Here is an 11,866-nt window from a genome sequence, read left to right as displayed (position 1 = left end):
GAGTTCTTTACTTTGATGAAGGAAATCATAAGAGAAACAACATTTGCGAGAACTAGGGTCGTCAACAGTGTCGCAACCACTCAATTTGGCGTTAAAATTACAAGTGAAGAGTTTGTTCGCAAAAACCGATTTACTAAAGTCCATTTTTGAAGATTTTGAAGTACGGTATTTGTCATAAAGTACAAAATAATACCTTTTTTTAAATGATATATTGGTCACTACATAATAAATGTACATTTTTGAAGTTATGGTCGAAAGAGGCAAAAACTTTCCTATTATTCTCTTCATTTTCTTGACCTTTAATCGCAAATATCTCCATTTGGCAAATATGGACTTATCGGTTTTTGCGAACAAGCTCTTCAAGTGCCTTGAACCTATTCATGTTGATTGGATTCACGAAAAGGGAGCAAAACCTATCTTCATTGTTAATTTCATTCTACTTTGAAAAATAAAAATAACCATGCGAATTGATCATTGCTATTATAGTGGTCAAATGGAAACAATTCAGAATTACATGGATTGTTGCTGAAACATCTCTGTTTTGAAGTATTTATATAAGGATATAACGGATTCAATTTGGTAATGTCAGAATTGTGCTTATCAATAGAAAATGGCAGTTGACGAAACAAACATTTGTTTTTGTCACATATCCAGTCACAAGTTTCGTCGAAAATGACAAGGCTTGAGGGTATACATCTTATTTGTCACCATGACTTACATGAGACACAGAGGAGTGCATTTTGATTGTTTCGTACGGAGTTGTTCAAATGGTACATAAATATTTTGGATGCATTTATCAACTTGAAACAAAAGTAAACGAAAATGCACGTACGTTTGCAAATGTATAGAGATAAAGAAGAAGACGAAGGAGGAGGAAAAGAAGAACGTTTACAGTGTGTATTAATATTTTTCCTGTTGTCTGTCGTTAAAACTATGATTCTTTCATCTTAAGTCCACGTGCTTGCATCAGGAGTTATTGCGTGTATGTAGTCAGTGATTAATTGATGTAGATATCCTTGCCTTTTAGCTTCGCTTTGGACTTGTTGTGGAGTTACCTCGCGTTGTATAGTTTCGGTGGTGGCTATTTATTTTCGCGTGTTGTCACCGTTTGGTCGAAGTAGTTGTGCTAGTCTATGGCTGTCGTCGATGCCCTTGGTGTGGAGGTCAATCATGTCAATGCCGAGTTCCCTTTTGGCGAACTGTGAGATGACGATGTCGGTGCTCCCGTTACGGCTCTCGCAGAGGCCGTGGATGACGGTTTATTGCCACTTGGTCTACTATCAGATGGTCTACTTCCCAGTTCGTCTAACACCACTTAGCTACGTCTAAACTCATTTGGTCTACTATCAATTTCGTCTAATGCCCGTTTAGTCTAATCCTTACTTAGTCTAATGCCCAGTTTGGTTAATTATCGTTTCGTCTAATGACCAGATGGTCTAATAGCAAGTCTCCTTGGATTTTTCGCACTTTGTCTAATAGAATGTGGGTATATAGACGAAATGGGCATAGCCCATCTGGAAGTAGACCAACTGGTAATGAGGCTAAGTGACAATTGGACTAATGGTCAATAGACGAACTGGTTGTAGACCAAACGGGATTAGACCATGTGGGTTGAGACTAAATGGCTATTAGACGAAGTGGGAGTAGACCAAGTGATAGATCACCATAGATGACCAATAAATAGCAGTTTCGCCTACAGTTTTGCTCCTGGTCATCGATTTCTTCGTTGACTTCATCAAGTCTGCGATAGAGATGTTTGAGCTGGCTAGAGAGAGCCTGGACTTCTCTCTCTCTCTCTCTCTCTCTCTCTCTCTCTCTTTCGAAATAACAATTTCGTTGACGAAGTAATGATTTAACGAAATGATCACTTAGCTACGAAATGATCATTTTGTCAACGAAAGACCGATTTCGTAACGAAATAGGCCATGCGACACTTGGCGCTCCATACAAATTGTCCATGGTTTAAACCACGGTTTCAATTGTACCACCTTCGTTGATTCGGGCCAACGAGTTAAACTATGATACCCTACACGCATCCCGCTCCCCCCCCCCCCCCCCACATACACACGAACCTTACCTAGTAACGGACACAGCGTACTCTGATATTCAAATGTCACGCATAAATTTTGTTATCTGCTCCGTAGATGCAATGCAGAATGTAAACTTGAATTCAAACCATACAAACAAAAAGGGGAAATAGAAGGTTCATCATTTTGTGTAAGGTGGTTGTTGTTTTACAGAAAAGAAGAGGGAGAAAAATGGGACCCCATCAAACAGAATTCATGATTTGCCACCAAAATGGGCCAGCTGAATTCTTGTGTAAGGGACAGTTGCGTAAGGGACCAGCTGAATGTTTGTCAATTCAATGTCAATCTCAGGTAGATCTATATGTTTAAATCATCGGTGCTTAGAGCGGTAATGCCGTAATAGAAATTGAATATAAACATGTCATTCTCTATGGTAAGCTCAGTCACAAAAGAATCTCTATCGTTTGCTACGATTCAGTTTTGATCAGTTCTCCTAAAAAACGAATGGCTTAAACCCGTTCGTGGTCATAATCCCGGTTCTGTGTAAACCTATTATAACGTTTTGTGTCTTCTCAGGAAGTCGTTTGCTCAGTTTCTTTTCTTCTTCTTTTTTTATTGGGGGGGGGGGGGGGGGGGGGGGCGCAGCATTAAATGCTTGCCTTTCATCTAAAGATAAATCGTTCACTAACGGCGACCTTGCATTACCCAACAAACAACATTTCGCCACAAAGGACATTCTACTTTCGGTCAAGTTCAGATAGAGGAGATTCCCAGCAGTTAAAACGTACAGCTCATCAAAATGCGAAGTTATTACTGACAGGGATTCTTTCATTATTTTACTAGAGAAATTTTGACGTTATTATGGCATATTATTGCGCACTAAAACCGTAAGAAGGCAGAGTGCAGTATGAGAAGTTCAAATAGGGAGTTCCAAAGGTTCATCATATTGTTTATTACAGGGAGCAGCTGTATTCTTGTTAATTCTTTGCTCTGTCAACGAGTAGCATTTTCGTGTATATATTTGAAGTCATTGGTGCTTAGAGCCGTAACTCATAATAACAACATGGCCTTTTCTATGGTACACTCAGTCACAGAAAACTCTACTCTTGTGGTATGAAAATTGGCAGCATGTGTTTTCAAGCTTCTTATCAGGTTTGCTATGGAAAGAAAGTCGGTCAAAAGAATGGACGCGTAGTGTTGTCAATGCTGTCATAAATGATATTGGTAGGACGCCCTCATCCCCGTTCACGTTGATTTTGATGGATATCATTGACGCGCCTTTCTTTGGGTGTAGTCCCAGTGGTTGGCAACACATTTCTATTGGCTCAGTCCGAGCTATGAGTTGCGCATGTCCACAAAGAGGTCATTATTACCTATTGTATGAAACCACACACGCGCTGACACACGGACACACACACACACACACACACACACACACACACACACACACACGCACACAATCATTAACCCTTTACAAACATGCAGCGTTCTCTGAAGTGTTTGTTACACGACTCATAATTTTATGTAAAGGGACCAGCTGCATTCTGGACAATTCACTGATTTATCTACGAATAACATTCTCAGGTATATATGTTTCAAATCATCGGTGCTTAGAGTCGTGATATTGAAATAACGTGGCCTTTTCTAGGGAACAAGCAATCACAGAAAATCTCCCCTATTGTTTGTGACGATACAGTTCTGATCAATGCTGCTTAAAGAACGATCGGCTTAACGTGCTCTTTAATTATCATAATTCCTGTTGTGTATGAAAAAAAACCAGAGAAACACTACTTACTATTTAGGAAGTCGCCTGTAATATTACGCGGGGGGGGGGGGGTGCATAATGATGCCTTTCATGTAAAGATGAACGTATACTTCAAAGGCAACGGTGACCTTGCATCACCAACCAACAGCATGTCGCCACAACAGAAGGACATTCTACTTTCGATCAAGTTTAGATAGACGAGATGGCCAGCCGTTAAAATGTACAGCTCATCAAAATGAGAAATTACTGTCCGGGATTTTTTGTTCTTTCACTAAAGGAATTTTGACGTTTATCTCCTTTAAGTCACGCGCGCTAAAATCGCCAGAAGATTATTAAAGTGACGTAAAACAAGTTGAAAGAGGGGATTTCCAAAGTAGTTGCAGAACTGGTTCTACTGGGGGCGCTGTGGCATGATAGTGGATAAGACTCCCGACCCCGGCCCAGTCGGAGGACGCGAGTTCGATTCCCGCCCAGTGTTGAGTGCTTACGTCCTATAGGAAGAGATGTTTTTACCGACCACGTCCATCTCTACCCTAATATATACATAGTGTTCATTGGTAGCTGAAAAATGCTAGGGTGATAGTTGTGGTATGGCCCTCTGGTAGAGCAATGGCAACACTGAAGAGGCTACCCCGGATCACGAAGATCTCATTGTTACTATCATTACCATTATTATAATCATTGCAAGTTCGGGTTTATCTACGGAAGTAACAGAACCCACCGTTGATGAAATAACAGTTATCATACAAGGTAAAGATAATGAGTTTTTTTTGCTCTTAAGAGTTCTTTATCATCCACATCATACACATCATGCTTGGATTAAGGCAAGGATAACCCTAGTATGATTACACATACTTCAAAGTGGCACCTATTCGTATGCAACCATCTGCATGTGAGCTTTATCTTGTAATCCCAAAGATTATTCCCCAGTGAGACACATTAACTTGAGGCTGGAGAAAGGATTTCATAATTATCGATGCCCTCGACGTGCTTGTCCACAAGTGTGGATATTATTGGTATGTCACTGCCAATATCCCGGACTGGATATCATGACTGCAATCGGGCAATAGAGATATCGAACCATAGCTCACTGCCTCACGTATAATATTATATTCATTTTCATGCTAAGAACGTTTCATTTAAACAACTACACACCACTGATTCACAAGTACAGTGCACAAACACAACAGACCTGGTTTTGTTAGTCGTTTGATGGGCATACAGATAGGCACAAGTGGTAATTGAAATCTGTCGTACCCATCCATACAATATAGAGAACTTTTGAGTAGTAATATCTTTTCGAGTAGTTTCATGGGTGATACGACATTTGTTAATGCGACAATTGCTCCGGTCTTATTTTCTCCAAGGACTTCGGGTCAGAGCTGTGAATAGGATTTTAAATTTCGTTTGATGTGAGGATTAGGATTACGGTTAGGATTACAGCATATGTTTCTGGATAGGTTTTATGTTTGGGCTTAGGGGGCAGATATTTCATGGCAGCAATTGTCGCAGGAGCAAATGTCATGGAACCAGTTTCAAGTGGAGCAGATATAAGACCTAGGTGGGAGCAGAGACTTTCACGTAGGAACTTTATAGAGCATTCTCGAAGAATTTACGAACAGACAAGGGAACCTAGTCCAAAGTCACAATAATGCTCACATTGCTGGCAATGCGTTACTTTTTTTTAAAGTACGGTATCAATTCAATCGAAAGGTATTTATAAACAGCTCATCCATTTATACAGCTTTCAGACAACAGCTCAGCTTCTTTGGTAATGACTTCCTTATATGATTGGTGGAGGAGAGTTATGTGGCAAACAAATTAACACTTCAACTAAACTTTACATTTGACTTGCTAGCTTTCTTTCGGGGGGGGGGGGTCTAAGGAGTATACATCACGAGCTCGATACTCACGAGTCATGCAGCCCACGACTTATACAGCTCACGAGTCATACATCCCACGAGCTAGACACTAAGTCAACAGGGCTCTTTTGCTTGACATCGAGTAATATAAGCCCACGTGCTATACCGTGTAGACATCTGACAAGACCTTCTTAGTGGGGCAGTTTTACCTATTGTGCATTTTGTGATACAAGTACCAAATTTGGCCCATTATGTACATTCACATATTGCGAACATTTTCAGATATTGGGCCACTTGGAATTCTCTCTCTATGTCCGCCATATTGGATTTCAAAATGACCGCCATTCGAAATCTACATTTGCGACTATCTCTGGGTCTAATGGTGGTATTGACTCGATTCTGGTGTCTAAATGTATGTTTGGGTGGGGGGGGGGCAAGGAATCCAATGGTAACAATCTGTATTGCGTATTTTCACCAATGGGCCGCCATATTAGATTTCAAAATGGAAGCCATTTGAAATCTATAGTTGCGATTATCTCTGGGTCTAATGCTGCTATTGACTCGATTCTGGTGTCTAAATGTGACCGTGCATCACAAAACCAACAAAAAGTTGCACACACTGATTTCGTGTGAGGACTGAAAATAGGTGAAATGGATCAACCTCGCCGATGTTTACTTTTTATATTTTCTCAAAGAGCAAGTCTTCTTCTACATTATGCTGAAATTTGGGATCATAAAACGGGCAGGAAAGTGTATTTTTTAGCAGTTTATCTGGAACATTTTTTAGTTGAATAGTATGATTAGATGTGTCGTTAAAGCCCCCTTTTCATTTCTTAAAAACCTTGTACACACTCTTCACTTTCAACTCTTACAACTTTTGAAAGGATAATGCTACTGCTTTGAAAGTTGGTATTGATTATGGACGGAATGTGTTAATAAGGCATATTTAATTTTAGGTTAATTTGATAATCCCTTCATTGGTGTTACTCCAGTGGTGTACATCTTGTTTTTGTCCCATTCATCACACAGCCAGCGCGGCTTGGTGAAGATCAAGCGCTGGAATAGACACTGCACTTCAGAGCCTCTTTTCTCAGTTCACACTTTTCCTGAGGGTGCGCTTTCTTTCCAATATTTAGATAGGCAAGAAGAGTCCATTTGATTTGAGTTATATATCATTTTTAAGCTTAAAGTCTTCTCTTTCAGAATATGTTCTAAACTAAAATTTCATGTCTGGCGACTTTCTGTTCGTTTTGTGATGCAGGGTCACAAATGTATGTTTTTTGGGGCAAGGATCGAATCCAATGGTAACAATCTGCACTGCGTATTTCCACCAATGTGCCGCCATACTGGATTTCAAAATGGCCGTCATTTGAAATCTACAGTTGCGATTATCTCTGGGTCTAATGCTGCTATTGACTCGATTCTGGTGTCTAGACATAATATATGGTTTGGGGGCAAGGAATCCAATGGTAACAATCTTCATTGCGTATTTTCACCAATGGGCCGCCGCATTGGTTTTCAAAATGGCTGCTACTCGATCTACATTATCTACGTTATCTTAGGATCTAATGACTTGATTTCGGTGGTGGTGGTGGTGGTAGTAGTTGTAGTGGTAGCTGTAGTGGCAGTGATAATAACAGTAATGTTACATTGTGTCATTCCAGGTTCATTGTGATCTATGCATGCCTGTAGACTTACAGTGCTGGGTTTTTGTCCAAGAGGTTCAGATTAGCTCATGCTGAGCGATCTTCACCATCAACATCACCGCACCTCACCACAACTGACTGGAGGCTATGCCTCATATGTCAAGAAGACAAGATGGAGAAACTGACCAAACCTGATGGTCATGGCATTGAAGCTGCGATGGTTGCACGCGGTGCACAATATCACGAGTCGTTCAGGCTCCAGTACAACACCAAACTACAGAGGGCATAAAAGAGAGCACTCAAGAAAGAAGGGCAAACGCACCAGGGCACATTCATGTTCATCGAGTACAGAGAAGGTCCCAGAAACCGGTTTCTTCTGTGGATAACCTAGTGGGTAACCTAGCAGTCTTTGGAAAGCTGCAACATTCTAAATGGACAGACGGTTACGTGCCTGTGCAACCCTTCTTGGTGATACAGAACTGCTCAGTCATCTCAGTGGTGACATAGTAGCGTTGGACGCCCAGTATCACCCACAGTGCCTGATAGGACCAAGAGCGAGCAATGTCGGTAGTTGTCTTCGCTGAACCCGTCCTCTACATTTAAGAAACCAGACAAGATGGGAAGACGGCACCAATATTCAGATTGGCCAATCTTGCCCACCTCTATCAGTCCAGAATGGAACAGCTTTGAGTGCAGCTCGACACGAGAGTCCACTCCACACGACTGAAACAGAGACTGCTATCTCAGTTTCCTGACATGCGGGCGCACACCAAGGGGAGAGACATCCTGATGGCATTTGAAGAAGATCTCGGTGCTGCCCTTGACAAAGCCTGCGAGCTGGACAGTGTGGTGATGCAGTCCATCTTGCCCGTGCTGCACATATTGTTCGCCATCACATGTTTGGAGAAGCCAAGCCCTTCACAGGATTCCCTGAAGGATGTCAAGAAGAATCTGTGACACCGTTGCTGCTTGCCCTAGTCAGCATGATCCTAGAGGGACCCAGCATCAAGGACCAGACCGCAGACACTAACCTTGCAGCACTTTGACCGCAGCCTAGATACTGAAGTTCAACAGCATCAAACACAGGTGAACACGTGGCACCACATCATCCACCTGTGTCAAGCACAGTGTTGCATAGGAGACCCCACTTCCAGCATACATAGGGATGATGTTGATAGGAATGATGTTGCATGCTCATACACGCAAGAAGGAATTGGTCGACAGACTGTCACACGTTGGCCTGAGCATTTCTCTCTCGTCATCTTGGGCTGCATTTCATGCCAGCCAACAGCCACCAGATGCCCCACGTCGCTGCTTCCACTCTTCCTGGAAAGCGCCCACACTGTGGCCATGATCCGGCATTCAACGGATGTTGTGAAAAATGCTGTAGAACACCTGAATCCTGGGCAGACCCCAGTGGTCACGTTTGATCAGCTACTGTTTGCTTTGGCCAAGCAGATACGGTGGAAGTGGCCAGAGAGTTATAGTGAAGACCGCATAGTGGTGATGTTTGGTGGTCTCCACATAGAGATGGCGGGACTGAAAACACTTGGGGACTGACTGCAAGGGAGTGATTGGGTGCAAGCACTTGTGCAAACTGAGATTGCGATTGTGACAGCAGGGACAGCAGACTCATTCCTGCGAGCATTTCATGTCTTGCGCACAAGAAGAGCACATCAAGTGACTGCAGCAGCACTGTACATCCTGCAACATCATGCCTACAACCACTACTGTCTGGGAGAAACCAGGAACGCAGAGGACCTTCCTGCGTTTGAAGACTGGTGTCGCCAGAGACGAGACAACATCCCCCAGTTTCGCTACTGGGCAACTGTGCTAGAACTAGAACTGTTGGTTCTAGTGTATGTGCGTTCTCTCAGGCAGGGATCTTTGATGATGTACCTCGATGCTCTGACAGAGCTGGTCCCACCTATGCTAGGTGGATACCAGTGCACCTAAACGACATGGTCAAACTCACTATCAACCACCCAGACGTAGCCAGGAAATTCAGTGAAGGCCACTTCACAGTTCAGAAAACACAGAGGGTGTTCTCTTCAATCCCGATTGACCAGGCACATGAGCAGAATAATGCCTGCATCAAAGGAGACTGTGGCGCAGTTGGGCTCACTGACAACCCTAGTGCCCTTTGTCGCTGGTGGTTGCTAGGGCGATCGAAGAATTCCAGGACGGGAACCAATACTGTAGACCGCAAACATCAGACACACAAGACAAACAAGTTTCTGGGACCGTCTCTGTACTATATGAACATGAATGTGCCCTGGTGCGTTTGCATAAAGATTGTTCCTCATTGCTCTGCCCTTCTTTCTTGAGTGCTCTCTTTTGTGCCCTCTGTATTTTGGTGTTGTTGTACTGGAGCCTGCACATCTGGTGATATTGTGCATCGTGTGCAACCATCGCAGCTTCAATGCCATGACCATCATCGAGTCTTTCCAAGTGAAATGCATGATCCTGGAAGCTCTCAAAGTTCACTGAATTTGATCAATGTCTCTGCGAGTGAACTATACCCACTACCAATGTCTTTCCTCTTTGATTGGCCAGGTGTGGTCAGTGTCTCCATCTTGTCTTCTTGACATATGAGGCACAACCTCCAGTCAGTTGTGGTGAGGTGCGGTGATGTTGATGGTGAAGTTCGCTCAGCATGATCGAGCTAGTCTGAACCCCTTGGACATGGTGGAACTGTCTTGAACAAAAACCAGCACCGTCCGTCAACAGGCATGCATGCATCACGATGAACCTGGAATGGCACAATGTAACATTTCTGGTATCATCACTGCCACTACAGCTACCACTGCTACTACTACCACCATCACCACCATCACCAGAATGAAGTCAGTAGATCCTAAGATAACGACAAATGTAGATCGAGAAGCGGCATGTAATGTAAAGCAGCCATTTTGAAATCCAATATGGTGGTCTTTCCCGTCTGGTAAAAAAACGCAATGTAGATTGTTACCATTGGATTCCTTGCCCTCCAAAACATACATTTAGACACTAGAATCGAGTCAATAGCACCATTAGACCCAGAGATAATCGCAAATGTAGATTTCAAATGACGGCCATTTTGAAATTCAATATGGCGGCCCATCTGGTGAAAATACGCAATGTAGATTGTTACCTTTGGATTCCTTGCCCTCCAAAACATACATTTAGACACCAGAATCGAGTCAATAGCAGCATTAGACCCAGAGATAATCGCAAATGTAGATTTCAAATGGCGGCCATTTTGAAATCCAATATGGCGGTCCATTGGTGAAAATTCGTAATGTAGATTGATATTAAAAGATTGTTATCATTAGATTCCTTGCCCCCAATAACATACATTTTGACACCAGAATCGAGTCAATAGCAGCATATTAGACCCATAGATAATCGCAAATGTAGATTTCAAATGGCGGCCATTTTGAAATCCAATATGGCGGACATAAAGACGGATTTCTGAGTGGCCCAATATCTAAAAATATTTGCAACATGTAAATGTACATGTGGGCCAAATTTGGCTTGCACAATTCCTTTGAATATTCGAGCTAAACCGTCCCACTATTCCACAAAAATAAGGCCCACGAGATAGACAATATTATGTAGGTAAGAATGGCCCAAGAGCTCCACATTACATCACAGGGTTAAATTTACGTCCTGTCTGAGTTCATAGACTTTCTTTTTCTTTCTGCTTTGTCTATCGTCTAGCGAACTCGTGGACCTCTCTTGTTATCGAGCTCGTAATAGCCTTACTTACCGAGTGTCTAGCAGGTATGCCTGAAAGAACTGTGTGATTCGTGGGCTGTATTGTTGCGGGTGTATGACTTTAGATGGGCCTTGTTTCAATGTCTTGCTTGTGGGCAGTATGACTCGTTAGTATCAACCTGGAATGACTGCTGAAAGTAGGCTAAGAGTAATTTCTGTGGGTTTGTCTCCTATCCAATGTTATTGCCAGTGTCAATGGCATACTCACCTACAACTGATGCAGTGACTGGATAATAACTATCACTGAGGAAAACGGGAGGTCCCTAAACGACAAATAAAACACACACACACACACACACACACACACACACACACACATACACACTATGGGGCATTAAGAATTTATTATGTCCCAGCCAGTCAGTTGATGCTTGAAAATGTTCACACAATGTGGACGAAGCCAGTCAGTCAAAATGATGTAAAGGTTGATTAAAATGTTAGGATTGTTGCGAAACATTCTTCATGTGTTGGATAGAACTGCTGATACGATTATCTCGAAAGAGTTCATTTATTCCTTATCTTGCAGTTTTTGCATGGATAACCATGAAAACATATTTCATATGAAAATTTGAAGTGTATGCCTCAAGCATTTTTGTCTAGTTGCTATGTTCTTATTTGTTTGAAATTCATATTTTACATCATTGTATTATTTTTAAACTTGTTTTACTGTTTTAAAACAATCTACATTGATATTATGTTTGTCTGCATGTGTGTTTCTGTGTGTATAAAAATTCACTCTTATCATTGTCAGAAAGGTAAATTCTATCTTCTTTTTTTTTACTCAATACATGTAAGTAAAACAAAGAT

This window comes from Diadema antillarum, unplaced genomic scaffold (assembly GCF_040938485.1).
Source record: "Diadema antillarum isolate AM-2024a unplaced genomic scaffold, OU_Dant_1.0 seq00001234_RagTag, whole genome shotgun sequence".
NCBI lineage: Eukaryota > Metazoa > Echinodermata > Echinoidea > Diadematoida > Diadematidae > Diadema > Diadema antillarum.
Note: the sequence above shows the minus strand (reverse complement) of the source record.